This window comes from Vulpes vulpes, chromosome 1, assembly GCF_048418805.1.
Source record: "Vulpes vulpes isolate BD-2025 chromosome 1, VulVul3, whole genome shotgun sequence".
NCBI classification, from domain to species: Eukaryota; Metazoa; Chordata; class Mammalia; order Carnivora; family Canidae; genus Vulpes; species Vulpes vulpes.
This window is the reverse complement of record NC_132780.1, coordinates 184,375,528-184,401,666: the sequence shown is the minus strand read 5'-3', so window position 1 is coordinate 184,401,666 and position 26,139 is coordinate 184,375,528. Positions and strand designations below refer to the sequence as shown.

At 36.6% G+C, this 26,139-nt stretch overlaps 1 long non-coding RNA gene across 7 annotated transcripts in view; it reads right to left on the bottom strand.

Moving 5' to 3' along the window:
* Positions 1-23,237, bottom strand: part of LOC112923172 (uncharacterized) — an 895,045-nt gene extending 871,808 nt beyond the window's left edge. For 6 of the 7 annotated variants that reach the window (XR_011997181.1, XR_011997186.1, XR_003235621.2 and 3 more), the window contains exon 1: positions 22,654-23,170. This is a non-coding gene — a long non-coding RNA (uncharacterized lncRNA). Of the gene's footprint in view, positions 1-22,653 lie in introns of all 7 variants that reach the window. The other variant, XR_011997185.1, reaches the window with a different exon arrangement.
* Positions 23,238-26,139: the final 2,902 nt, after the last annotated feature.

Genomic DNA, 26,139 nt, shown 5'->3' with positions numbered 1-26,139 from the left:
TATGAGATGATACAATGCCTACATGATGCAATGAAGTGAGGTGGAATGATAGAGGAATTGCGACTTAATGTTAGGCTACCACTGACCTTCTGATGACGATTCATCAGAAAGAGGATCATCTGCCCCCAACTACAGTTGACCTTAGATAACTGAAACTACAGAAAGCAGGAAAGGGGTGGGGGTGGGGGTCTACTGTATCTATATTATGAACTACAGAGGTTCCTAAATGTCTCATTGTTAAAGAACTTAAAGTAACAAAGTCCAGCATGGCAAATTTCACACAAAGAGATTCAATATTAAACAGGCAAGAAAATTCAATGAGGGGCAGCCCGGCTGGCTCAGCAGTTTAGCGCTGCCTTCAGCCCAGCGCATGATCCTAGAGACCCGGACCGAGTCCTAGGTCAGGCTCCATGAATGAAAGCCTGCTTCTCCCTCTGCCTGCGTCTCTGCCTATCTCTTTGTGTCTCTCATGAATAAATAAATAAAATCTTTAAAAAAAAAAGAAAATACAATGGGAAACAATTCAGACACACCCAAATCACTCCAAATAAACTAACAAGATGCCTATTCTGACAGTGGTAATTGAGATTGAAGCCATTTTCTACACAAACCTTTATTCTTACACTTAAATTAAAAAGGGAGAATTTAAGAAATCAACAGTATCTGATAATGATAATTTTCACCTTAGATATCATAAATGTGTTTCTAAAAATAAAAGCGTTTGCCATCCAGAAATATACTCACATTTAATATTTGCTAATCAACATGCAGTCTCCCTGTAACTTAGGATAACCTTTGGATAATGAGTATAAGGAGGTATTTTCCGTTTCTTTTCTCCCCCTATTTCTCTTTTGTGTGTTCCTATTCTCTAATTCCATTTGTAACTGTCAGGAAAGAACTGATGCCTGCCCCTCCATAAAACCTTCTTTGATACAACCCACTATTTGATTTTTTTTCCATGAATGTTTCCTTGAGTTTGTTGCTATACCTAGATAGTAATTTCTGGCTGCAAGAACTATATTACACTTTTACATTTTGCCATAGTACCTAACACAACACTTGATTCATAGTATGCTCGCCATAATTATTAATATAACAAAAGGTAGCAACGCGGCATCTCAAACCACTGAAGATGGATTATTCAATAAATGCTATTGGGTAGCTGTCTAGAAAAAAATAACATTAGAGCTATATCTCATATTCTACATCAGGATAAATTCCAAATGAATCAAAGATTTAATTGTAAAAATGAAAGCATATAAGTATTAGAAGAAACCTGGGAGAAGTGTTTTATAATCTTGGTATAGAAGAGGCCTATTTAAATATGACACAAAAGCTATAAATCAAAAGATTGATAAATTCTACAACATAAAAAAATTAATAATAATCCTCACAGCAAAAACTACAATAAGCACTGGCAAAGGAAAAAGATAAGCTGGGATAAATATCTGCAACTCATATCACAAACCAATAAACAATAAACGCCTACTATTTGACCCAACAGAAAAATAGACAACATAGACAGTTCATGGGAAATGAAGCATACTAACTCCCAATCACATGAACAGGAATTAAAAAATGAAAAATTTTAAAAATTAAAAAAAATGAAAATTAAAACTATTAAGATACCATTCTTCACCTATCAGATGGGCAAAAATACAAAAAATTAATAATGCTGTTTGACCAGGTAGTGGAGAAACAGGCATTTCTGTATGCTGCTAGTCAAAGTGTGAACTGGCACAACCTCTATGGAGGGTAATTGGGCAATATCTTTCAAAATTATAGCAGTACATACTTTTTAATCCAACTCCACTTCAAGGAATTTTTCTTAAAGACATAGTTATTTAATATGTGAAAAGACCTATATAAAAGGTTATTCATTGCAACTTGGTTTATAATAGTAAAACTGGAAACTACTTAAATAAAAGATGACTGGTAAAGTAGATTATAAAACACCTAAAAATAGAAATAGTTTACAGCCATAGAGGAAGAAAAAAGATGACAACAATTTGCTACTTGGGCTATGGAATAATCTTCAAGACATGCATGTGAAAAAGCAAGATTCAGAACTATGTATAGGATATACTACCATGTTGTATGTAAAGCAGCCTATACAACAGGAATGTGGGGGGAGAATAACACCACTTTGCATGTATCTGCATAAAATATCTGCATAACAATACACAAGAAACAGGTAATAATCACTGTTAACTCGGGATGAGAATAGAGATGAAATAATAGTTTTCATGGTATTTTTTCACCATGTTCATTTTTTAATTTTTTAATTTTTATTTTTTTAAGATTTTATTTATTTATTCATGACAGAGAGAGAGAGAGAGAAGCAGAGGGAGAAGCAGGCTCCGTGCAGGGAGCCCGATGTGGGACTCGATCCCGAGTCCCCAGGATCACACCCCTGGCTGAAGGCTAATAATAAGCGCTAAACCACTGGGCCACCCAGGCGGCCCTGTACATTTTTTTAAATTATAACCAATTTGTTATTCATAATGAATATTCAAAAATGTTTTTATAAATTTTCCACAGTACCTAATAGTGCTAGAGTCATAATATGAAATTGGGAAAAACTTACTGATTGTGGGGGAGGGTCAGTAAATGCCCAAATAGTAACACTGCCCTATGCTTGCTTATTGTTTTTTTTTTTTAATTAATTTTTATTCGTGTTCAATTTACCAACATACAGAAAAACACCCAGTGCTCATCCCGTCAAGTGTCCCCTCAGTGCCACCCATTCCCCTCCACCCCCCCCACCCCACCCCCCCCAGCCCACCCCCGCCCTCCTCCCCTTCCACCACCCCTAGTTCGTTTCCCAGAGTTAGGAGTCTTTATGTTCTGTCTCCCTTCCTGATATTTCCCAACATTTCTTTTCCCTTCCTTTATATTCCCTTTCACTATTATTTATATTCCCCAAATGAATGAGAACATACACTGTTTGTCCTTCTCCGATTGACTTATTTCACTCAGCATAATACCCTCCAGTTGCTTATTGTTTTTAAACTTACAAATTCTTTTATATAAATTACCATATTAAAGGGATCCCTGGGTGGCCCAGTGGTTTAGCACCTGCCTCAGCCCAGGGCATGATCCTGGAGTCCCAAGATCCAGTCCCACATAAGGCTCCCTGCATGGAGTCTGCTTCTCTCTGTCTATGTCTCTGTCTCTGTCTCTCTCTCTGTCTTTCATGAATAAATGAATAAAATCTTCAAAAAAGATAAAAATAAAATAAATTACCATATTAAGAAATAAACTATTATTATTAATGATCTAAACATTTTGGACTACATTTGTAATTAATTTCTGAGAAAACTGTCCTATAAAAAGTAACACTAACTTCAAGTATTAGAAAGAATATTTCCCTACCCCCATTCAACTTGAAATATATTTTCTGACTGCCTATGCATAAGTAAAATTTTCTATAAGATTTTACTTAAAACTTTGATATGCTTAAGAAACACCATTCATAAATGTTTGCAAAATTGATATATCTTTTAAGATTTTATTTATATATTTTATTTGAGAGAGAGAGAGTGTGTGTGCCTAGGTATGAGCAGGGGAAGGGGCAGAGGGAGAGGCAAAGAAAAGAATCTCAAGCCAACTCCACTGAGCATGAATCTTGATCCCACAACACAGATCATGACCTGAGCAGAAACCAAGAGTCAGATTACTTAATGGACTGAGACACCCAGGCACCCAACAAAATAGCTATTTTAAATTATTGGTGTATTTTCTTCAATTTTTTTTTTAACTCTAGAACAACTCTGTTTCACTTTTTAATTAGAAAACTCAAATTCCCTGAATATGAAAACTTGTCATTTCTATGGGAGATGAACTATAAAATCCTCTAGCTATAAGAAAATGCTTATACTACCTAAGTAATGATCTGAAGGCCTATTTTTAGGATTACATGATATTTTATAAATTACATAATAATAAAAAAGATGCTAGTGTTTCCTGTCCAACCTACCTCCTACCTTTAGAATGTTTATTTCCAAACAAAATGTATAATCTTATAATTTTGAGACCCCAATACAAGCATCATTCTTTACCACCTTAAGTACCAGGTTATAGATATCCTAAAAATTATACTGACACAATTTGAGTAACATCAAAACTTTAATAAGTGGCTTATATCAGTCAATTACAATTCCATAAGAAAAGCCTAGAGTATTAATCATCTGAGAAGGCCCTGGTTTGGAACTAAAATACATTATTTTGGGAACTATAACAGCTCTGTCCCCAATTTATTAATTAATCATAAGAATAGCCCAGGCTTAACTTTTCCTCCCTCAGTCAACAAAGCTTTTGAAATCACAATAGAATCCAGAGATGATTAACTCTAACAAAGTCAGGTAATGTGGCTGTGATAGGGGAGGTAGTTAAAATGAGAGCCCAGGCTCTATCCTAAAGGGAGTAGAAGGTACTTTCTCCCAGTCCTTGTTCCAGACCTTCCAGAAAAACTACAAATTTGGATTTGCACATGAAACCTTGTGATTCTGAAGTATGACAATTTTTCAAAGTTATATATGGTCACACTGTAAACTTTCCTTTATAGGACCCCCTGGGTATTTCACAACCATATGCTAGAAAGAAAATGATGGGCCTGAGAGTCTCAGGAACCAGAGTTTGAATACTACCACTGCCACTTAGCACCTGTGTGATCTTCACATGAGGTACTCTCTGCCTCACTTTCCTTAACTGCAAAATGGATATTTATGGCTTTTCTGGGGATTATAAATAACAAATAAAAATGTCTAGGCATTCAGAAGTAATTTCAAATTTGTGTTTATTAATACTTTTCTCTAATAAAACAAATAATAGTGTTCTTTGGAGGAAATTTCCACTTGATCTTCAAATCTGGATTTAGTGGGAGAAAATCTTTTATTACAGTTATAAATTACTATGAATGTGATTTACAGAAATCATAGGCTGGCGGGATATTAGATAGTCTGCAGCCACTGTTAAACACAGGGACAACCGACTCTGATTGCTTCCAACTATGAACTATCACAATTAACCTATTTAACCAAGAATCTTGTTTATCTAAGAGGGCTACTTGTTCTAGATGTAGATACACAAACACTTTAACTGAGTGAAGAAAAGGAGAATAAGGTGAAAATAAAGTCAGATTTTAATTTTGGTTCAGAGTTTGGACTTGGGTTTGAGTTTGAAATGGAAGAACTTCTGAGTCCTAGCTTTATCATTTTATAGTTGTTAAGACTTAGAAGAGTGTTGCTACTTCTAAGCCTAATTAGCCTTGTCATCTAAAAAAAGCAAGGCTAATATAAACATATTTCTTCTGACAGAGTAGAAATTCCACAGTGTTTTCCTTATTTATACTACCACATTCACATGAGATAAAATATTTTAAGCAACATAACATACTGTTCTTCCATAAAATAGTTGCAAAATAATATATGTATATATAAAATGTATTTAAATTTTGAAAATTCATTCATAATCATTAAGATCACATCCAAAAGAAGGTAACCATACCTATCAATGACAAATTAAGACTCATTCAGTCATATAAAGTTCTGACAAGGGATTTATCAACACTAGATATATATGTGATTAGATTGAATCACATTTAATAAAAGATAATGTCCTTCCTAAGTCTTTGAAACAAACTAATATTGATGATTTCTTACATTTGAAGAATAATGTATTCAAATTGCTCACACATTTATCTCATTTGATCCTCAGACTAAGCTCAGTGATATAAATAGAGTAGTTCAAGAATAAAGAATGGAGACTAAGAAAGATTATGTGACTTCACCAATGGGGCTTAAGTAGGAAATGATGAAACTGAGGCCAGAATGCATGTTTCTTCACATGTAATTTAATTTTCGGAATACTGTATATACCACATTGAAAAATTTGTGTTAAAATTTTTTTGTGTTAAAACCAAACTGTGTTGGCATTTCCCCTTTTGTGTTAAAGCCAAGTTGTGGGGCAGCCCAGGTGGCTTAGCGGTTTAGCACCCCCTTGAGCTCAGGGCCTCATCCTGGAGACCCGGGATCAAGTCCAACGTTGGGCTCCCTGCATGGAGCCTGCTTCTCCCTCTGCCTGTGTCTCTGCCTCTCTCTCTCTCTCTCTCTCTCTTTCTCTCATGAATAAATAAAGTCTTTTAAAAAAAGAAAAAATAAATAAAGCCAAGTTGTGATTTTTTTATTTCAGATTTATCAGGATAAACTCTGTTGGCAATGGTTTGATGACCTTAACTAGTCTTTAAATCATAATGCCAGGCATTGTGTTGAGAATCATTGTTCTCTTTGTAAATATGTACTGAATTCTCCAACCTCACTATGTTTAATGCTTAGCAATTAGGTACCAATGGGGAAGAGAAATAGGAATCTCTCTCTAATGGAACACCCCTCCTACCTCGAGACTCCAAATAAATTCTTGCCATGGTAACCATTTGGTTTAGCATAGTAATCATTTGTTAAATTATAATATTCAGGAGACTAATGATACTCCAATTTTCTGTTAAAACAATTATTCTAAAAACTGATTAAACCAAACCAGATAAATATTTTAATTTTGTAGCACAATATCACACAGGGAGTTAAATTAACATGGACTGGTTTTCCTTTAGAAAACCCAATGAGGTGCCAAAGAGGAGGTCATTTATATTAGTTGCTATAGCACAAGTCAAATTGGTGTTTTTATTAAACAATTTCAGTAATAGTATTTTAAATTAAAAAGGTTAACAGATATACCTAAAAATTATATTTATAAGAAAATCTGATAAAGTGCTAATAGTACTGTCATGTGTACAGCTCATATTAAGTCAGAAATAAAAAACATGTACATTTCTAAAAAATAGATTTCTTACTTGAAATAGAGGTTACACTGAGTCCTGGGGCCCAATCCGGTTATGTGCTGGTAAATATTTGACACCAGCTTGGCTGGGGGGGGGGGGGGGTTAAGGGGGGCATACTTATTTTATAGTATTTGCCAATTTCCTTAGTATCAGTACTCTCACTAGGATTGATTTCAAGCTACCAATGTGAAGGCACTCAATGTGGAGTTAGAAAGCGAGGTGCACAATAGGCTCTCATAAGCCAAGAAAGGCCAGTTCCAGCCATCACTGCCCAAACTCCAAAACCAATTCAAATCTCCAGACATAGAACTCAGAAGCATGTATTTTTAAAAAAGCTTCCTTAGTGATTTTGCTATAGCCAGTCCATAAAGCAGTTTTTAGGAAGCACTAGACTAGTTTATAATGCAACTATGGGAGTTTTGGAGGTTAAGAAAGGGAAAACATTTGTATGGTTCTTCCTGTGTACAGCACCAGGTAGAAATGACAGTGGCATCACTGTCACCTAGGAAAACTGAATCGAGTTAAGAATATCTCACTTTTGGGGATCCCTGCTGACTCAGCGGTTTGGCACCTGTCTTTGGCCCAGGGCTGATCCTGGAGTCCCAGGATCGAGTCCCACATCGGGCTCCCTGCATGGAGCCTGCTTCTCCTCTTCCTGTGTCTCTGCCTCTCTCTCTCTCTCTCTCTCTCTCTGTGTGTGTATTACATAAATAAATAAATAAATCTTAAAAAAAAAGAATATCTCACTTTTAAATTAAAGCATTCTATAAGGCATCCTTTTAATGTATAGCTACTTATGAACCCAGACAAATGATGTCTTTTTTTTAAGATTTTATTTATTTATTCATGAAAGACACACAGAGAGAGAGAGGCAGAGACACAGGCAGAGGGAGAAGCAAGCTCCACGCAGGGAGCCCGATGGGGAACTCGATCCCGGGTCTCCAGGATCAAGTCCTGGGCTGAAGGCGGCACTAAACTGCTGAGTCACCTGGGCTGCCCCCAAATGATGTCTTAAAACCTTCCTGAGCCAAAATCAAGTGCTTCCCTCTGATAAAATTGTCACTGAAATCCTCAATGTTTTTTCAAGAAGTAATCCAGGCCAGTCCTCTGCCTCTGAGAGAGGATGGGAGATTTGTGGTATTTAATTACTCACAATCATGAATTACTTATGGGCAATTTCAGTGTTTGGTGCAAATTACTCAGTTGAAGCCAACAAAACACAGGCATTCCCTCTTGTAGACAACCCCAATTTTATATGAATTTATAACCTTAAATCTTCATATTTGTACCAATCTTCAAGAGATGGAAAAATGACTTAAGATTAGCATTGGTACTGTGTCTTTGCCTGGGTCTCCTTGAAAGCCTGAGAGAAAGGACTTGTAGTCAAGTAGTTTACTTAGGAAGAATAATCTCAGAAAATAGGATTGAGGAAAGGGAGGATCTGTGGGAAGGAGGGAAAGTCAATACCAAGATATGTTACCTAGTTGGGCAGTAATTACTCAGTTCTGTAGGAAGTTCTTGGAAGCTTTATGGACATGCACTTCAGAATTGCCCACCTGGCACTGAAAGAAAGAAGCGTTTATCTATATAGTACATCCCTATTAGCTATGAATGGCCCCATGGGCATTAACTCTTTTGCTTCCATTATTTTGGTTGATTGTAAATAACAGGGAGTCAGAGAAACTCAGATGGGAAACAAGAAGTAATTGTCCCATGCTGAGGCACTGTCAGGTTATAACTATATAAATCTGGTCAAAGTGTGTGGGGACCTGGTCACTATAGCTGTAATTGGAACAAAAAATGGGGCCAAGATGATGTACAGTGGTATACAAAAGAGGTCTAGGCCCTAGGTAATAATCAGGAAGTTCTATCTAGTTTACTACTGCTGCTTGGTTCCAAGATCTTATTCTTTGGACTCAGAGGCCTAAAAATACTACCAAGGTAGTTACAGATCAATCCATAGGCTTTTCACACTTGGAAAATAGCAGGAAGTCTGTAAGAGAAAAGACAATCTTGCTCATAAAGGAATAAATTCATTTGTTTAATTTAAAATATTGTACCCTGTAAATAAAGCAAACAAAGCATTTGTGGAGCCATTCTAAATGAAAGGGCAATAAGACCCCAAAAGAGAAACTCCATGTCACATAGAACAGGAGTGGGGAGGAAAAGGGGCAGAAAAGAAAGGGGCTTTAGTATTCTCAATGAGGCCTCTCAAAAAGCTGCCATCAGAGAATGAGTCAACTTTAAATAAGTCCTAGGTCCTAAAATAAAAGGCCAACTATGACAACGCCATAGAAGTAACAACCTTTCTGACTCCTTTTCTATGCCCTCCCCCCTTTCCTTTGACCACAAAAACTAAAGTTACTAAGAAGGATAAGGAGGTAAGCAAGTATCACATGGTGCAGTGATTCTTAAACTTTAGGTTTCAGCATGTATCATCACCTGGAGCACCTGTTAAAACACACATTGCTGGCTCCATTCCCAGAGTTTCTGACTCTGAGTCTGAGCAGGACCAAAGAATTCATATTCCTCACAGCCTCCCAGCTGGTACTGCTGTTCCACAAGCCAATACTACAAGAACCACTGAAACAGTAAAATAGAAAGGAAAGCCAGCACTCTCTATCTGGATTTCAACTGAGGTAGAGGAAATAATTATAAGTTTGAATGAAGATGGAAGGGTTTATCGAAACATAGGAATATGTACTTTTGATTACTAAATTAAGATTGCATATATCACTTATAGACACTGTAGGAGCCTGAGAGAGCAGAAAAGCCATAGAATTGGCCACATTTCCATCTAGTAGCAGGCAAGCTAGTGCCACTGGAGAAATTTAATGAATTAGCAAAATAAAAATAAAGACTTTTTTTTTTAATTTTTTTTATTATTATTTATTTATGATAGTTATAGAGAGAGAGAGAGAGAGGCAGGGACACAGGCAGAGGGAGAAGCAGGCTCCATGCACCGGGAGCCCGATGTGGGATTCGATCCCGGGTCTCCAGGATCGCGCCCTGGGCCAAAGGCAGGCGCCGAACCGCTGCACCACCCAGGGATCCCAAAATAAAGACTTTCTGATTATATCTTATGATTATATGAATTACAAAGATAAGGAACCACATAACTTGCTTAAAGCAATCAACCTTATGAAATCTATTTTTATATAAGAAATTAGTTAAGAGATTATTAGACATTTGTTGACAATCTCAAATTTTAGGGCGTTACCCATTAAACAACACTAATTCACTTAAATTGTATAATTATTAGATTAATATAAAATTTTCAGAAATGTTGAGCACCATTTATCTTAAAAAAAAAAAAAAACCAAGATAATTCTTATGCACACTAAAGTTTGAGGACATTAGTCGGTAGCTGCAGTTCTTAATAGCACAGTGCTAGTGCAGAAGTCATTCCCCCCTAACTCTTTCATAAAAAGAAGAAACATTAAGATGGAAAAAAAGAAGAGCCTTACATACAGTGCAAGCAGCAGAGCAAAACAGTTAGGGGATTGGAATCTGCAGTTAGATTGCTTGGTTTAAACAGCAGTAACCTTGGGCAAGCTATTTAATCTCTCTAAGCCTCATTTTCTCATCTTAAAAACGAGGATAATAATTTCTACTTCATAGGGTTGCTGTGAGGATGAAATGAGATAATGTATATGAAGCACTTAGCACAGTGCCTGCCATAGAGCAAGTTTTTAACAAATATTACTATTATCATTACCACATCAGTCCTCTAGAGAACACTGTAATACACATATAACACACAATGGGATAGGAAGTAAAAAGAAATTTCTAAACTGCTACATGGATATAAAGTGCCATTGTTGATCTTGCTTTTATTCTCTCTCTCTCTCTCTCTCTCTCTCTCTCAAGGAAATATAATAAATAAGAAGTCTGGCATGGTAGAAGGGACACTTTGAACAGCTTTTGCACACAATTCACCTCTCAAAACCTCAGTTTCCCCATTTGTAGAATAGTAATCATAAAGCAATCCTTAGATCTCAGGGATGTTGTAAGATTAGAAGACACGGCATGTTGTGAAGAGCCCAGCAGTGAGTATAGACACAGTCATGGAGGTCTCAAAAGTGGCTTCAAAGCATATCCCCTACCCTAGAAGCTCTTCTTCCATTGCAGTGGAAAAACTGCAGGATCCTCACATTGGGGCTTAGAGTAATGTAAGAAAGATAGTCTTTCTTTGGAAAAGTGACTTCTTAAGACACAAGATAAGAAGATTGCAATCAAAATTCCTGCTTACCACTAGCTTTAGGCATATCGTTAAGAATATTTTTAAAGATCAACACATAGAGATCAAAAGAGATATATTTAATTATTCATAGTGTGCAACATTATGAAATTAAAATTCTGAGCATAACTTTTGGCCTGAATCATTATCAAGTTTCTGTTCCTGAATATTCTAATTATATATGTCAATATTCATCAATACTAATTATTACAAGGTAGTGAGATCGTATTATATCAATAGCAGTCTGTATTTGTTTTTTAAATTTATTTACTTGAGAGAGAGAGAGAGGGTGAGTGAGCATAGGCAGCAGGGTGGAACAGAGGTGGAGGAAGAAGCAGACTCCCTGCTTAGCAGGGAGCCCAACTCCAGGCTCAATCCCAGGACCCAGAAATCATGACCTGAGCCAAAGCCAGATGCTTAACTGGCTGAGCCACCCAGGCACTCTGTAAACTATGTTTAAAATACTAAGTATTCTGAAAGCTGTAAATATCAAGATATTATAATGCATATGATTGGCATCAAATATTATTAATTTATAAAATACAGACCACACATACATTTAATAAATACTTTAGGAAAAAGCTATCTTCAACAATTCCAAATCCTACAGACACCATTTTGCAGTAATGGGTATATTGTAATTTTATCTTACCTACCCTCAGATGAATAAGGTTTGATCGCATCACCTTGTAGTCATCAGATAAATTTGGATGTAAAAAAGAACTGTGACAGGCTCTAGTCCAGCATCACAAGCAGAGGTAGCAGGACCCCCATCTACTGATTAGGTATGTGATCTTACCCATCTCTCCTTTTCTTTAAAAGAATAATAAATGAACAACCTGTCAAGGTCAAATTGAAGGGAAAGGAGCAGAACTGTTATGTGCAATAAATGAATCGATAAGCAACTCAACATCACTGTGACTCAAATTCCTCATCGGTAAACTGAAGTATGAGAGTTATTACTAATAACCCCTGAAGCATGTGATTCTAGGTTTATACTGAAGGTAACAACATTAAAGTTGAGAAAGCTCTCATTGGATATCTCTCCTAGACATAGACACCAACTCCAAATCGTATATTAATTTTGTGAACTTTTTTCTTCATTGACTGCCAGGCATAGCAGAGGTTGGGTGGTAGCATTATCTAGGGCAAAACACGTCTTAAAAGCAGGCCTTTCTAAAAGAACTTTGAAAACTGTGAGCTTAATTGCAATTAAAAGGTCATTGTAATTCAGTATAACTAGGAGAAAGATTTTGAGTTTATTCTAGTATTAAAATAAACAACTTTGTAATAAAATATATCAGTATGGATTTTATGCTTTAAAAAAAAGGATCCTCAATGGATAGGACTATGTGTAATATCTAAATATTTATGCATAAATTTGCAATTCACTGCAAATCATAGAAGATTATTGGTTTATCTAATAAGTAATCAGTGCATTAAGGGGATTTTAAATTGAAGAAAGTAATTTAAAATGGCCAAGCATGCTTAACAAAAATTATCCCTTTTTAATATCTCTTTTCTAATTAATAAGTATTTTTCTAAAATTTAAAAGAAGCCAGGTATTCAATAAGGGAAAATAATGTCTGTGAAGTCTAGATATTTTTACATTATCCTGATTTAGATGGTGTTTTAGGATTAGAAGGGACTTTTAAATGTCACTCATTTAATCCCCCAGCAACACATCTGCCAAGTGGTCATCTAGTGAATGCTTGAATTCTTCGGTTTCAGGAACTCACTACCTCTCATTTTATCTTCAGAGACCATGAATTATTAGAATTTCTTCTATTCTGCCAAAATCCAATCTAAATTTTTAACTTAGAAAATTAACAAATTAAGCAAATAATTTAATGATCAATGTCTAGATTTGGAATAATACTTCAATAAGTGCAAATGACTTGTTAGTTTAATTCAATTGTGACTAGAGTCACGTGGCATTGTGCAAACTGCCCAACACAAGTGGAACAAATTTCCATGATATTGTTCTTGGCATTGCAAAGACCAACTGTCCCTATGCCTCCCCAGGCTTACAGAGCCCACAGCTGGCCATGGGCAGGTGCAAGTCCTAAAGAACAACAATCAGTGAGCCCTACTCTGCCTAAGCCAATGAAAATGAGTCCTGAGTGGATATTAGTCAGAGGCTCAAAGGTCTGGAATTTGTCTGTCAGCCAAAACTCATGTCCTCCCTGGCCCCAGTGATCCTAAGCCCTAGGCTGGACTCTTTATCCCACCATTCATACCAGTCTCTATTTCTGGGCTTCAGTCATGCTTTGCACTTTATATCCAAGCACAATATCCTAAATTCTAGGGCACCTGGTGACTCAGTGGTTGAATGTCTGTCTGCCTTTGGCTCAGGTCGAGATCCCAGGGTCCTGGGACCACATCAGGTTCCCTGCTTCTCCCTCTGCCTGTGTCTCCACCTCTCTCTCTCTCTCTCTGTCTCTCATGAATAAATAAATAAAATCTTTAAATAAATATATATTTTTAGAAAAAAAAAATAGATATATCCTAAATTCTAATCTCCCTGATGGGGCTGGACCCTAGATTTCTAGTTCTTTCTGCATCTGTCCTCCCAGAAACAAGCTACCTCTACCTGTCTATAATTATCTACTCTCACCAGATAATTCTATGAGTCCCTACTCATTATTTTAAAAGTGTCTGTGAAAAAATAAATAAATAAATACATAAACAAAAGTGTCTGTGATGTTAATGGTAGGTTGCCTCAGATTTGAACTACTTCCCCATGAACACTGGAATATGGACGTCTGGTCATACTCCCTGGTTGTCAACCTTATTGCCATGTTCATCTCTCTTAGAGACATCATGAAAGAATAAAAAGAGTCCTGGCCCAGGTCAATTTTCCAACTTGTCCCCATCTGGTGCTGACTTACTACACTTAAAAGTTGTTGAGGTCCCCAAATACCCAGTGCTAGAAACCCTATCAGCTTAATGAGACAACAAATTTAAAGAAGGAAATATTCTTTAAAGATCTATAGAAAGTTGTTTCAGACTAAAGTACAAGGATTAAGAAAAAAAAACAGTAGTTTAATAAAGAATTAAGAATATACATCCCCTAAGCAAGAATTCTACAGGATGGCTTGGTAAAATAGGATGTTTGTTAAGCTAAATGGATCTAACAGTGAAAAGTAAAGCCAAAATTTCCAAGCTATGAAGAGAGACATTTTTTAAAAAAAAAAATTATATTTATTCATTCATGAGAGACACAGAGAGAGAGAGAGAAGCAGAGACACAGACAGGAGAAGCAGGCCCCATGCAGGGAGCCCGATGTGGCACTTGATCCCAGGTCTCCAGGATCACTCACTGGGCCAAAGGCAGGCGTTAAACCGCTGAGCCACCCAGGTATCCCCAAAGAGAGATATTTTAAAGCAGAAAGATCTGACCACTGTTTGTTAAATCATATCCTATAAGCTAGGCAAAATCACAAACTTGCTTTCCTAATCCCACCACTGCATGAGGACATTCCCCTTCTAACATCCTTGTTATGTATACATGGTGATTATATTTTCTCTTACATTTTTCTCAACAAATATATCTAATCTATACACAGATTACAAACTCCATATCTTACCTTATCATACCAGGAATGGTTTCAGTAGACAATAAATTATTATTGAATTAAATGGAATCTAACTGAATTGAAACAAATTAGGATAAAAATGACTTTATATATTAGACAAACTAAGTTGACAAAGGAGTTAAATCAGCTGTCTAGTAGAGTTCTGAGACTGAATAACTGAGGCTTGGAGAAAGGCTGACAATGATATTGCCCACCTAGGAAACAAAGTGTGGAACAACTATAATACAGGCAATTGCTATCGGTTATGGACAGTAGTCAGCAGAATAATGGCCCCCTAAGGACATTGACCTCTAATCCCTGGAACCTATGAACATATTATCTTAAAAACAAATGTACCTTTGCAGTTGTGAGTTAGATGTGAAGTTATCCAGGTGAGTGCAATATAATCACATGAGTATTGGAAATTGGAAGACAAAAGCAGAAGAGTGGGTCAAAGAGATGATGGTGAAAAATAACAAGAGCTTTGAAGCATGAGAGGGATTCAACTTGCCTTTGCAGGCTTTGAAGATTGTGGAAGGAGATCATGAGCTAAGGAATGTAGAGTGGCTTTCAGAAACTGGCAATGGCCTTAGACTGATAAGCCAGCAAGAAATTGAGGGTCTCAGTCCTACAACCACAAGGAACTAGAGTCTACCATCAACTCAAATGAGCAGGAAACGGATTCTCCCCTAAAACCTCCAGAAAGGAACAGTCTGCCAACACTCTTGATTTTTATCAAGTCCAGGTGAGATCTGTCCTGGACTTCTTACCTACAAACAACATAGATTTGTTATTTTATTCCACTAAGTTTACAGGAATGTGTTATGGTACTAACAGGAAACTAACAAAGTTAGAGATAGTTTATATGCCACCTCTAGTTGGAGAGAATGACTGAGATTAGTTCATGTGATTGAGGGTTTAGGGTTCACACATTAACTGTATGGTTTGGGGAATTGGGTCTCAAACGCAGACATCAGGAGACATTTCTGAGACAAATTTCTGAGGGTTATCCTACACAAAGAACTATTAAATTCAGTTCTTCAACTCTTGTTCGTTGGCTTGCTCCCCTTTAATTTTCCACCTTTTATTTAGTAATTTCTTTAACAAATCTTATAAGGCCTCAGGGATCCAAAGATATTACATGCAACATCTTTTCTCAAGCTCCTAACTTTGTCAATACAACAGATGTACCAACAATGCACATTGTATAAACAAAAGAGTTGACAGAGTGCTTTCACCGGCATTCTCATTTAACCCTTAAGACACTAATTGTACTGTAAACTACAAGTAGCCGCTAAGTGTGAGAGTAAATATGTGTTATGTAGAAAAACACACTCAAATTGGGGCAGAAAGGGGGAAATTCTGAGAGGCAATAAAGGATGCTCTGCTAAGCATTAGCTAGTTTAGTCTGCATGGTGTACATGTGGCCATGAGTAAGAAATATTTTACCCCCAAAGGAATTCAAAATCAAAATATCTTTTAAATGAGATTCAAAATGGACCAGAGAATTATTGGCACTTACTAATAAGTACCTACTAATCTAAATTCTATATAAACTTCTACACTGTGAACCATTAATATTCAAAACCATTAATAATCAAAATTCAATTTTGAATTTCTCCAGTACCATCTAAAAAACCCAACAATTAGTTTACCAGGATTCCATGAAAAGACAGGAAGTGCATTCATTACATACTCAATCTATATCAGACTCTGTATGGAGCACTTTACTGGTTTTACCTCCCTTACCTCAGAACAGTCCCATCAGTCACTCATCTCCTAGGTAATACCTTTGTCATTGAGGAATTTAAAACTCAGGAAAAATAAATATGCTAGTCCACTAGCAGAGTAGTATGCAAGGAAAAACAACAATGAAGCAATAAAATTTTTATCAGTAGGACAAACTGGACCATCAAACAAATAAGTCAGACAATGTTATATAGTATACTGTATTAGCTTCCCATTGCTATTGTAGCAACTTACCAGAAACTTAATAGCTTAAAATAACAAATGTATTGTCATACAGTTCTTGAAGTCAGAAGTCCGAAATCTGTCTCACTGGGCTAAAGTCAGGGTGCTGGTTTTCTCTGAAGGCTCTAGGAAAAAACTTGCTTCCCTACCTTTTCTAGCTTCTAGAAGATGCCAGCTTTCCTTGGTTTAGGGCTTCTCCCTCTATCTCCAAGGGCAGCAAGATAGCATTTTCCAATCTTCTTCTCTGACCGAATTTCCTACCTCTCTCTTAAAAGGACCATTGCGATTACATAGCCCAGATAATCCAGAATAATCTCCCCATCTCAAGAATCTTAATCAAATATTCTAAATCCTTTTTGCCATGTATGATAACATAATTCACAGGTTCTGGGAGTTATTTTAGGGAAGTGATGGGGCTACTACTTAGCCTACCACAAAAACACAGGCAGATTAGGGTCAGGGAAGACAGAATTTAGCTAAGATCAAGGAAGTAATAGGGTAAGTAAAAAACCGGTTGAAATGCCTAAACATATCTGAGAGTAGGTATTAGTGTTTCCAAAATATGCTCTGTGATACAATATATGTGATTGTTAGAAGTAAATGAGCTCTCTATGCAGAGGTGAGTGAATGAAGGTTGGTGAAGCAATAAATCCATGCTGATTTAAGAAAACAGTCACTCTAAAAGGGACAAATTCAGAGGCAGGAAAAAAATGAGGCTGACTCAAGTCTAATGGAATAGTAAACTCTATCCAGAGCTTGGGCAATAGCCCTGTATTCAAGAGATCTAGACACAATTCTCCCAACCATTGGCATTCCTATTGCTGCTCATTAACTAGTTTCAAGTTTCCTTTAAGTTGCTGTGTAAGATTTTGCTCCCAAATAATTACCTTAAAAGCTCTAAGCAGCTCCTGAGGGAAGAAACCTAGAGTTAGCCACTTAGCGCTATGAGGTAAAATAATCAGGAAAAGAAAGAGCCACTGATGGCTCATAAAAGCTTTGAATTCCCTGAATTCTCAAGGCCATGCCACTTATAAGGTCTAAATTGCAGGCTATTACTATAAAATATAACTGTGATAAAGAAACATCACCAGTATCAGAGACAGAGGTTAGCTTCAGAGCCCAGGAGTGTGGTCTAAGCATCCTCTCCACCTCACCTATATTGTATTACCACACATATCTAACTTGTCTCTTTGCCTTCCATCTTACCCTACTAAATTCATAAATACATATGCCCTCTATGCCAAGATTAGCTTTCTGAAACAAATGTCTGGTCACTTTACTTTCCATCTTAACCTCTGATAATTCTTCGTGCTGGTAAAATGAAGCATAAATTCTTTTTACACATAAAGGTCTTAAAAGTGAAGCTACCTACTATTATGATGTTATGTCATACTCCCCCCATTCTGTGTGTTAAATAGTTTTGTCAAAATGGACGTCTCAGTATTTAAGGTATCTTTCTCATTTTTATCTGTCTTTGCATATGCTATTCCTTTGGCTTGAAAAAAATGACCTATTCATTCATTGGCTATCCAATTCAAATGCCAATCACTCTGCAAAGCCTTAGTGAAACCAGCTCAGCAAAGTTTTTAATTCTTTCTATGGTCTTTTCCCATTGCTAGCATAGAGGCATAGAGAAAATGTTCCCAGTACATGGCAAACTTGAGAAGTTATGCCAGTATCATTTTTCAAGAAAGGGTTCCCATCAAGTCACAACACAGCAAGCGCCCCCAAGAAAGTGGTTTTCAGCATGTGCTGCCCATCAGAATCAATGAAACTCTGATAAAGATTAAAAAAAAAAAATCCTAAGTCCCACCCCATACTCACTGGCTCAAATCTATACAAGAGTTACTGATAGAGCTTGCAAGTGTTTAATAAGCTTCACAGGTGATTCTGATGCAGACAGGGGAATCAAGATCCTTAACCAGGCTGATGTCACAAGAAAGACAGAACAGCCAAGGCTAGTAATTGGGTGTGTGGAATCAGACCCACAAGAGGTCTATGCCAGAGCTAAACTGGTAGCCAGAGCTCCAGCTATATAAGCTAAGAACTTAGGATACCAGAGGCTGAAGTCAGGAAACCAAGGTAGAAAGAAGCATCTCTATCTGGACCAAAAAAAAAAAAAAAAAAAAAAAGATCAGAATTGGAGGAAGAAAAAGAAAAAAGAAAGAATTGGAGGAAGAGTGGAATTCAGTAAGGAATTAGGACCACTGGGTCTTCCCTAGACACACTGGGTACCAAACTTGGGGGAATAAGACTGCAGTAATTCCCCCACAGGCGATATGTTCCAAGACCCCAAGTGAATGCCTGAAACTGCAAAGAGTACCAAACACTATATATATGTTATTTCCTATGCATACCTATGATAAAGTTTCACTTATAAATTAAGCCTAGTAAGAGTTAGCAACAATAATAATCAACTAAAACATTTGTAACAAAATACTGTAATAAAAGATATATAGATGTGGTCTCTCTCTCAAAATACTTTATTGTACTGTATTAACCCTTCTTGTAATAATGTGACATGCCTATATGATGAGATGAAGTGAGATGAATGACATAGGCATTGTGACGTAGCATTAAGCAACTATTGACCTTCAGACAATTCATTAGAAGGAGGATCATCTGCTTCCAGACTGTGATTGAAACTAAAGGAAGTGAAACCACAGATAAGAAGGCATGACTATAATTCTAGAACTCACAAAAGGGGGACCTCTTCAAATAGCAACATTGCCTTACCTGGAAACTTGTTAGAAAATCATCTTAAGCCCCATCCCAGACCTACTGAATCAGAATCTGATTTTAACCAGATCTCCAGGTGATTTAAAAGCCACATCAAAGTAAAGCACCCAAGCCTGGTTCCAGATGATGCCAATGCTGTCTGTAGCCCATACTATGAGAAGCAAGAGTCTTGACCTACAAGTGAGTACGTAAAAGAGATTCAAACATTACCACCATGAGAATGTGAGGGCAGGAATATCAGTTACTTTATCTCAACACTTATCACAGGACCTTGAGAACTGACAATATTGTCTATTAGTCGAAACCTCATGACTTGGAGCTGGTTCTATTCTAACACTGTTACTAGCTGTGTTGTATCGTCAAAATATTTAATTTCTCTGTGCTTCAGTCTATCATCTAGAATATGGACACAATAGCTTCGTAAAGAATGAGGCAAAGGTAGCATATTATTTTTGATAGCATTATGTGTTTAATAGATGATTAAAGAAAAATTAACAGATAATCAATTATTGATTGGTTGATACATTGACTGATTTTTGGTCAGAAAAAGCTGCAAAATTCTAGTGGTGTAAATTATCTTATTCTGACTCATAATCTAATGAAAAGAATGGCTGAAATCTTGATGACTGGCAGACATTCCAAGCATAAGACTTCTTAGAGAATTAATATCTGTCTCCTAAGTGATGGGTGAAATAAATGTCCAAAATAAGATGATTGCCAACCTTTTTGGAGTGATGACACCAAACTGATGTTTATGGGAATCTCAAAGTTCTCTTGCTCTCCCCCAAATACCTAAGAAGGACATTTTTTTTTTCATGGCTTATTCTCATTAAATTAAATTAAAATTGATTTACTTGGCAATATTTTGACATTTTTGCATTATAGAGTGTTGCAAATCTGGATAAAAATCTCTTCCATAATAAACAATACAGCCTTAAAGACACACATTCTGTTTTATGTTAATCCCTAAAATAGCTTCCTTATTTTTATCTAGTGCTCTTAAGTTTTCAAAAACTTTCACTCCTCCTACCTTCCTTCTTCCCATAATAATGTTACAGTTGTGTTTTTCTAAATCTAAGAAAAGTTTGTTATTTCGTTTGAGGGATAAGAAAATGGAAAATAATATTAAGAGCTCAAAGTGACATTGCTGGTTTGTGGCCGAAATAAGACTAGAACTCAAGTTTCCTAATTCCCAACCATTTCTTTGAGCTACCACCAGCGCCACTGCCACCATCTGATTGCCACATATTATTCTGGATCCACATCAAAACCAGGTCACCTGCTCAGTTACTGAATTCCTCCCCTAACCAAGTGCCCTTTCCAAAAAAAGCATGTTGGACGTATCACAAAGGGAACAGCTTCCTAAACATATATGAAAAACTCTTTTATTTTGTTAAAATAACTCTTCAATTCTAAAAGTTAGAAGTTAAATTTGGAGGCGTGACTTATTTCTTTAAATTTGGAATTTTTCACAAATTATGATGGAATGTAATTTCTTTTTTGTCACTAGTTCATTCCTTCTGTAAACAATACATTTGCGTATTTGTTTCTCAACTTTCTTTAAAAAATATTCTAAGCTATAAAAGACAGGGTTTTTTTCATTTTGTAAAAGGCAGTTTTGAAAAGTATTACTGTGCATTTCAATTTAAATATAAATTTTTATTAAGGATCTTAACACTTTGGTTTTGGAAATAAGTACAAATCTTAGACCAACAAACGGCAAAGTAGTGAGATCTTATTAATAAATATTAATATTTAAATCCTCAAAAATTCCCATATAGTCAACCAGACAGAATGTTTAAAAAAAATCACTGTAAATATTCCAATTTATCATTAAACTTTAGAATTAATTCTATGAAATGTTTTCCCAAAGTCAGTATACATTTTCAAAGTATTGCTAGTGGTTCTGGGTATTCTCTAAGATTATATAATTCACGATGGAACAATCCTAGAATCATTAAAGAAAAACTGACAACTCTAAACCGACAAGTGTAAGAAATTCCAAAGTTGCACTGACAATTCAGATCTACTTCCTTTCATGTCCAGATTCACTTAATATCTCATTTGATTTTCAAACCTTCCCTCAGAAGCAACTGGAACAAAACCACAAGCAAGTTCAATCTCCATTTGGGCATGTAACCCTTTTACAAACACAATTACAGCCAAACACCATTGTAACCTGATTTGCATTTGCACTAACTAAGTTACAAAGCACATTGAGAATGCCTGCTATGCATACTACAGACTTATTAGGAGGATATATTGCAGGGCTTCTGTGAACACTAATTAAAAAGGTTTTATCTTTCCCCTCTGGTCCACTGAAATTGTTCAAATGCCTTGCCTGCTACAACTTTGTTCAAAAACAGTTTTCAAACATGTGATCAGAGCTCGGCAACTATTTCAGGTGGCATGATTATGTTTCCACAGTGGACAAGGCCGGAGAGACAAAGTTTCAGTCTAAACTTTGAGCTTCCTTTCCTTTGTTATTTTGTGTTGCAACCTTAGCATTATCCAACTGTGGACTTTTATCTGTGAATATCTAAATCCTGTCTTGTGGAAAACTAATTACTGAACCACTGAGAGCTTCATAATGTCCTGCATTTAAGTCCTGAGCATCATACATAATGCATAGGCAGCAGTCTCTGCACTCTGATTACAGAACACTGTCATTAAGTGAGCAAATTAAAGATGTGAATAATTCACTGGCTGAGCTTATTGTCAGTGCTGCATTGTGAAATTAGAATTTCTAATAAGTACTGCAATTTTTTTAACCCAATTAACACAGAGAACATCTTGAGACTGATTAGTACAATAAAAATTATTACCTTATTCTTTTGCTTCACAACAGCCAAATTAAATACTGTACTTAATTATGCAGCATTCATTCCTTCTCTGCTAAAAAAAACCTATCATTTTAATAAGAGTTCTAATATTTGTATGTGAGCTAAAAATACAGCACATGCATCTGTAGCTCACTGTCTTTTTGCAAAGTTTTTTTTAAGAGTCTAAACATCAGTATTATCACCAGTGGTGGATTATGATGACATTAGTCTATTCTTAAACCAAATATTTTACCTAAAAAACAAACAGCACATACAGAATTGACAAAGTAACTAACCTCCCCAAATTGAGTTGAATATATTATACCTCTGCTTTTTCTTGGCTCTTTAGATGCAGATTAACACAGATTTGCCCCCACTATACTGTTTGTGATTGAGGCTGAAACATATATTTAAGAAAATTAATTGTTTAGGAAAAAAATCAAGTATCTGTAACAGTGGGTCTTACCTCAGATGCTCATTTAGCACACAGTGATCTGTCTCACTCCTGCCAGGCAAGTGGGAAAGTCCAGTTTGTGCTCGGCATGATGATCCTACGCAGAGAGTGTCTGCTGCCATGTTAAATAAAGAAAATGATCATTTAAACCGGGGCTTTTGTCTCCCAATATCTCCTCCTGCTGCCCCTTTCGAATCAAAGCCCAGAGAGGCAGGCACATCTGGCGGCAGTCCCTGCCCCTGACCGCAGCTGCCTCTGGAGAGCTCCCCCCTTTCCTTTCCAGCTCCTCTGCATCCCCTTCCTGGGCAACTTCAGCCCCCTAAAATGGGGGAAAGAAGCGATGACATTGCAGGCAGAATGTGAGATTGTTTGCTCAGCCTCTGCAGCCACCTCCTTCCTGTCTAGATATTTTACAGAAAGGGAATGAGAAAGGGGAAACAGCGAAGGTGCTCTGAAAATCAGTCAGACACAATGCAATAGGGAGATGGAGAGGAGGGAAAGGAGAATGAGAGAGCGAGAGTGTGTGTGTAAGGGGGGTGGTTGTCAGTGCAGACAGATCTGCATATGGAAATCAGGGTTATCCTGGGTACAGTTTTATTTAACTATGATCTACTGTTTTTTTAATTAGACCAGAATTTTAGCAAAGGAAAGGAAGAAAGACAGTCTTGAAACCAGAAAGAGCAACTTCTAATTCAATAGACTTAAAATTTCATAGCATCTGCAAATAGCAGATCCAGAAGTTGTAGGAAAGAGAAAGGAACAAAAACCACCAAGGCATTTTCCCCCCCTTGTTTTGTTTGATAAACAAGAAGACCTCCTACCTCTAAAGAAAGAAGAAAGAAAGAAAGAAAGAAAGAAAGAAAGAAAGAAAGAAAGAAAGATTGACAATGTGAAGAATTTGAAAGGAAAGCAAAAAGAAAAAAAAATACCTTTCATGGTCTGTGTGAAATTTGTCCTTAAATAATAGAAGAATCATATGGGACAAAGGAATTATCAAAAGTAGAGAATTGGCATCATTTGTGGAAACCAGTAGCAATACATTCTGCATTTTGTGAGGCAGGTTTTTTTCTTTTCTTAGACAACACCTTTCACAACTCTAACCCAAGGCAAAATGCTACTGGCTATAATCAGTCTACAGATGTCACTAACACCAGCCAACTACTCCTTTCGGGGTGTGGAAGGTAAAACAATGCAGCAGAGTGACCAAACACTACAAGAGGTTAGCTGCTGTGCCCAGTACTGAGCCCTCCACCAGAGATGCTGGTAGGGTAGCAATTTGACCAGAAGGAAGCAAGAGTTAATTCTATAATCCATCAGTGGGGAATTTTGTGGAATCACTAATGTTTACCTACTCATCAAACAGTTATCAAACACCTATAACATGGCAAGCATTGGAGATAAACACTGCATAGGTCCTGCTCTCAAAAACCCAGAACTGAATTGGGAAAAATAAATTTAAAATGAGATGGCACTGCAGTTTTATAAACAAAGGAGTGGTAGACATAGTCTTGATTTGAACAGTGTGAGCAGATGTCAATAACCTCAGAGCTCTCCATCCACTGAGCTGACTGGGTCCCTCAAGACCAGCTCAAGCACTCTAAACAAGTTACTTTTTCTCTTTGAACTTTACTGTCTTCACCTGTAAAATACCTGCTTTTTAAATTTAAGATTATATAATAAAAATAAAACATTATGTTTTGTCTGGCTCATGATAATTGCTCAAAAAATAGAAAATCAATTCTCAGTTCAGCTGGCACCTCTTCTGTGAATCTTTCCTCAACATCCGCAAAGAGGCTCAGAGGCTTCTTCTGCAATACTCCTGCTGTTCTCCATTATATTATATCATCATAATTTTCAGCAGGTCTGTTGCTATACCAGTGGATCTCAACCAGGAGCCATTTTGCACTCTAGGGGACATTTGACAAGATCTAGAGACATTACTAATTTTCACAACTGGAGGAGGAAAGTTGCTATTGGCTTCTAATAGACAGAGAGGCCAGGGATGCTGTTAATCTAGAATACACCAGATAGCTTCCCACAACAAAGAATTATCAGAAGTCAATAGTGTAGCAATGAGCACAACTAAGGAACCAGGGGTCCTTAGACAAAAGGCTGTTTCTAGTTCCAGGGCAGGAAATAAACAGGGTAAGCCTAGGATAGCTTGTGGTGCTAGAAAGAAGTTCAAAAAGCAAAAACACATTGATGGAGGTATGTTACAGGGATGTAGGAACCATTTGAAAGAACTCTCAATTAACTAAAGTTGGAATTGTTTGAGCAACAAATACATAAAGTTGTTAGGGTTATAACCCAAAGTATAATATAAATATGAGTGCAAACTGATATAAAAAATTATTGAAAAATAAATAAATGGAGAAGAGACAAATATTCCTTGAAGAAGAATTCCAAATAATTTATGTAGATAATCCTTCTTGAACGATATGGAGCATAACTCTTCACTCAAGTGCGGGCTGCTTATAATAACTTCCATAGTACAGGACTCAGGGGTTTAGCGTGGAGAAACTAGACCTAACCCTACCTCAGCCAGGTGATTAAGATTAACATCAACAATGATAAGTCACGTTGATCATGTATGTGCCCAATCCTAGTCTAATTATTATTTTTAAAACATCAAATTCCAATAGAGGGACATTCTACAAAACACCTGACCAAGACTCCTCAAAACTGTCAAGGGTATCAAAAATAGTATAAGTCTGAGAAACTGCCACACCAAGAGTAGCCTAAGGAGATATAAACATTAAATGTAATGTGGTGTAACCCTGAATGGGATCCTTGACCAAAAAATGGACTTTAAGTAAAAACTAAAAAAAATTTCAATAGAGTACAAACTTTAATTAATAATGTATTGATGAATAGGTTTATTAATTATAACAAATGTGCCATCTTGATGTAAGATGTTAATATTAGGGGGAACTGGGTGCAGGGTATATGGGGACTCCCTGTGCTATCTTTGTAATGTTTCTATAAATCCAAGATTATTCTAAAAAATAAAATATATTTACATTTAAAAGAATCAATAATGCCAAAGTTAAAAAAAAAAACACCTTCCTCTGTGTTATATTATAAGCTTCTTAAAGGAAGGGACTCTGTGGTTTTGTGGTTTATGTTTATAGGCTCATGGTGGTAGCTCACCCTCAAAAATGACCACAACAATCCATGCCTTTAGAAATCATACTCTTGTGTATTCCTCTCCCCTCCACTTCAATCTGGGCTGGCTATGTGACTTGTTTTTGACTAACAGAGTACAACAGAACAACAGAAGTGATGACTTCTGAGGCTAGGTCTTAATAAGCCTTATATTTTCCACCCAGCTCTCTTGCAATTCTTATTCTGGGACAGGCGGCCATTGGTAAGAAGTCTGAATACGATATCTCCACACAATTAAAAAGACAGAGCTACAAAATGAGGAAACTGAGAGACAGTGACACAGAGACGGAAGAGAAGAAAGACATCTGGCCAGCCCCAAGCTGCTCCATCCAT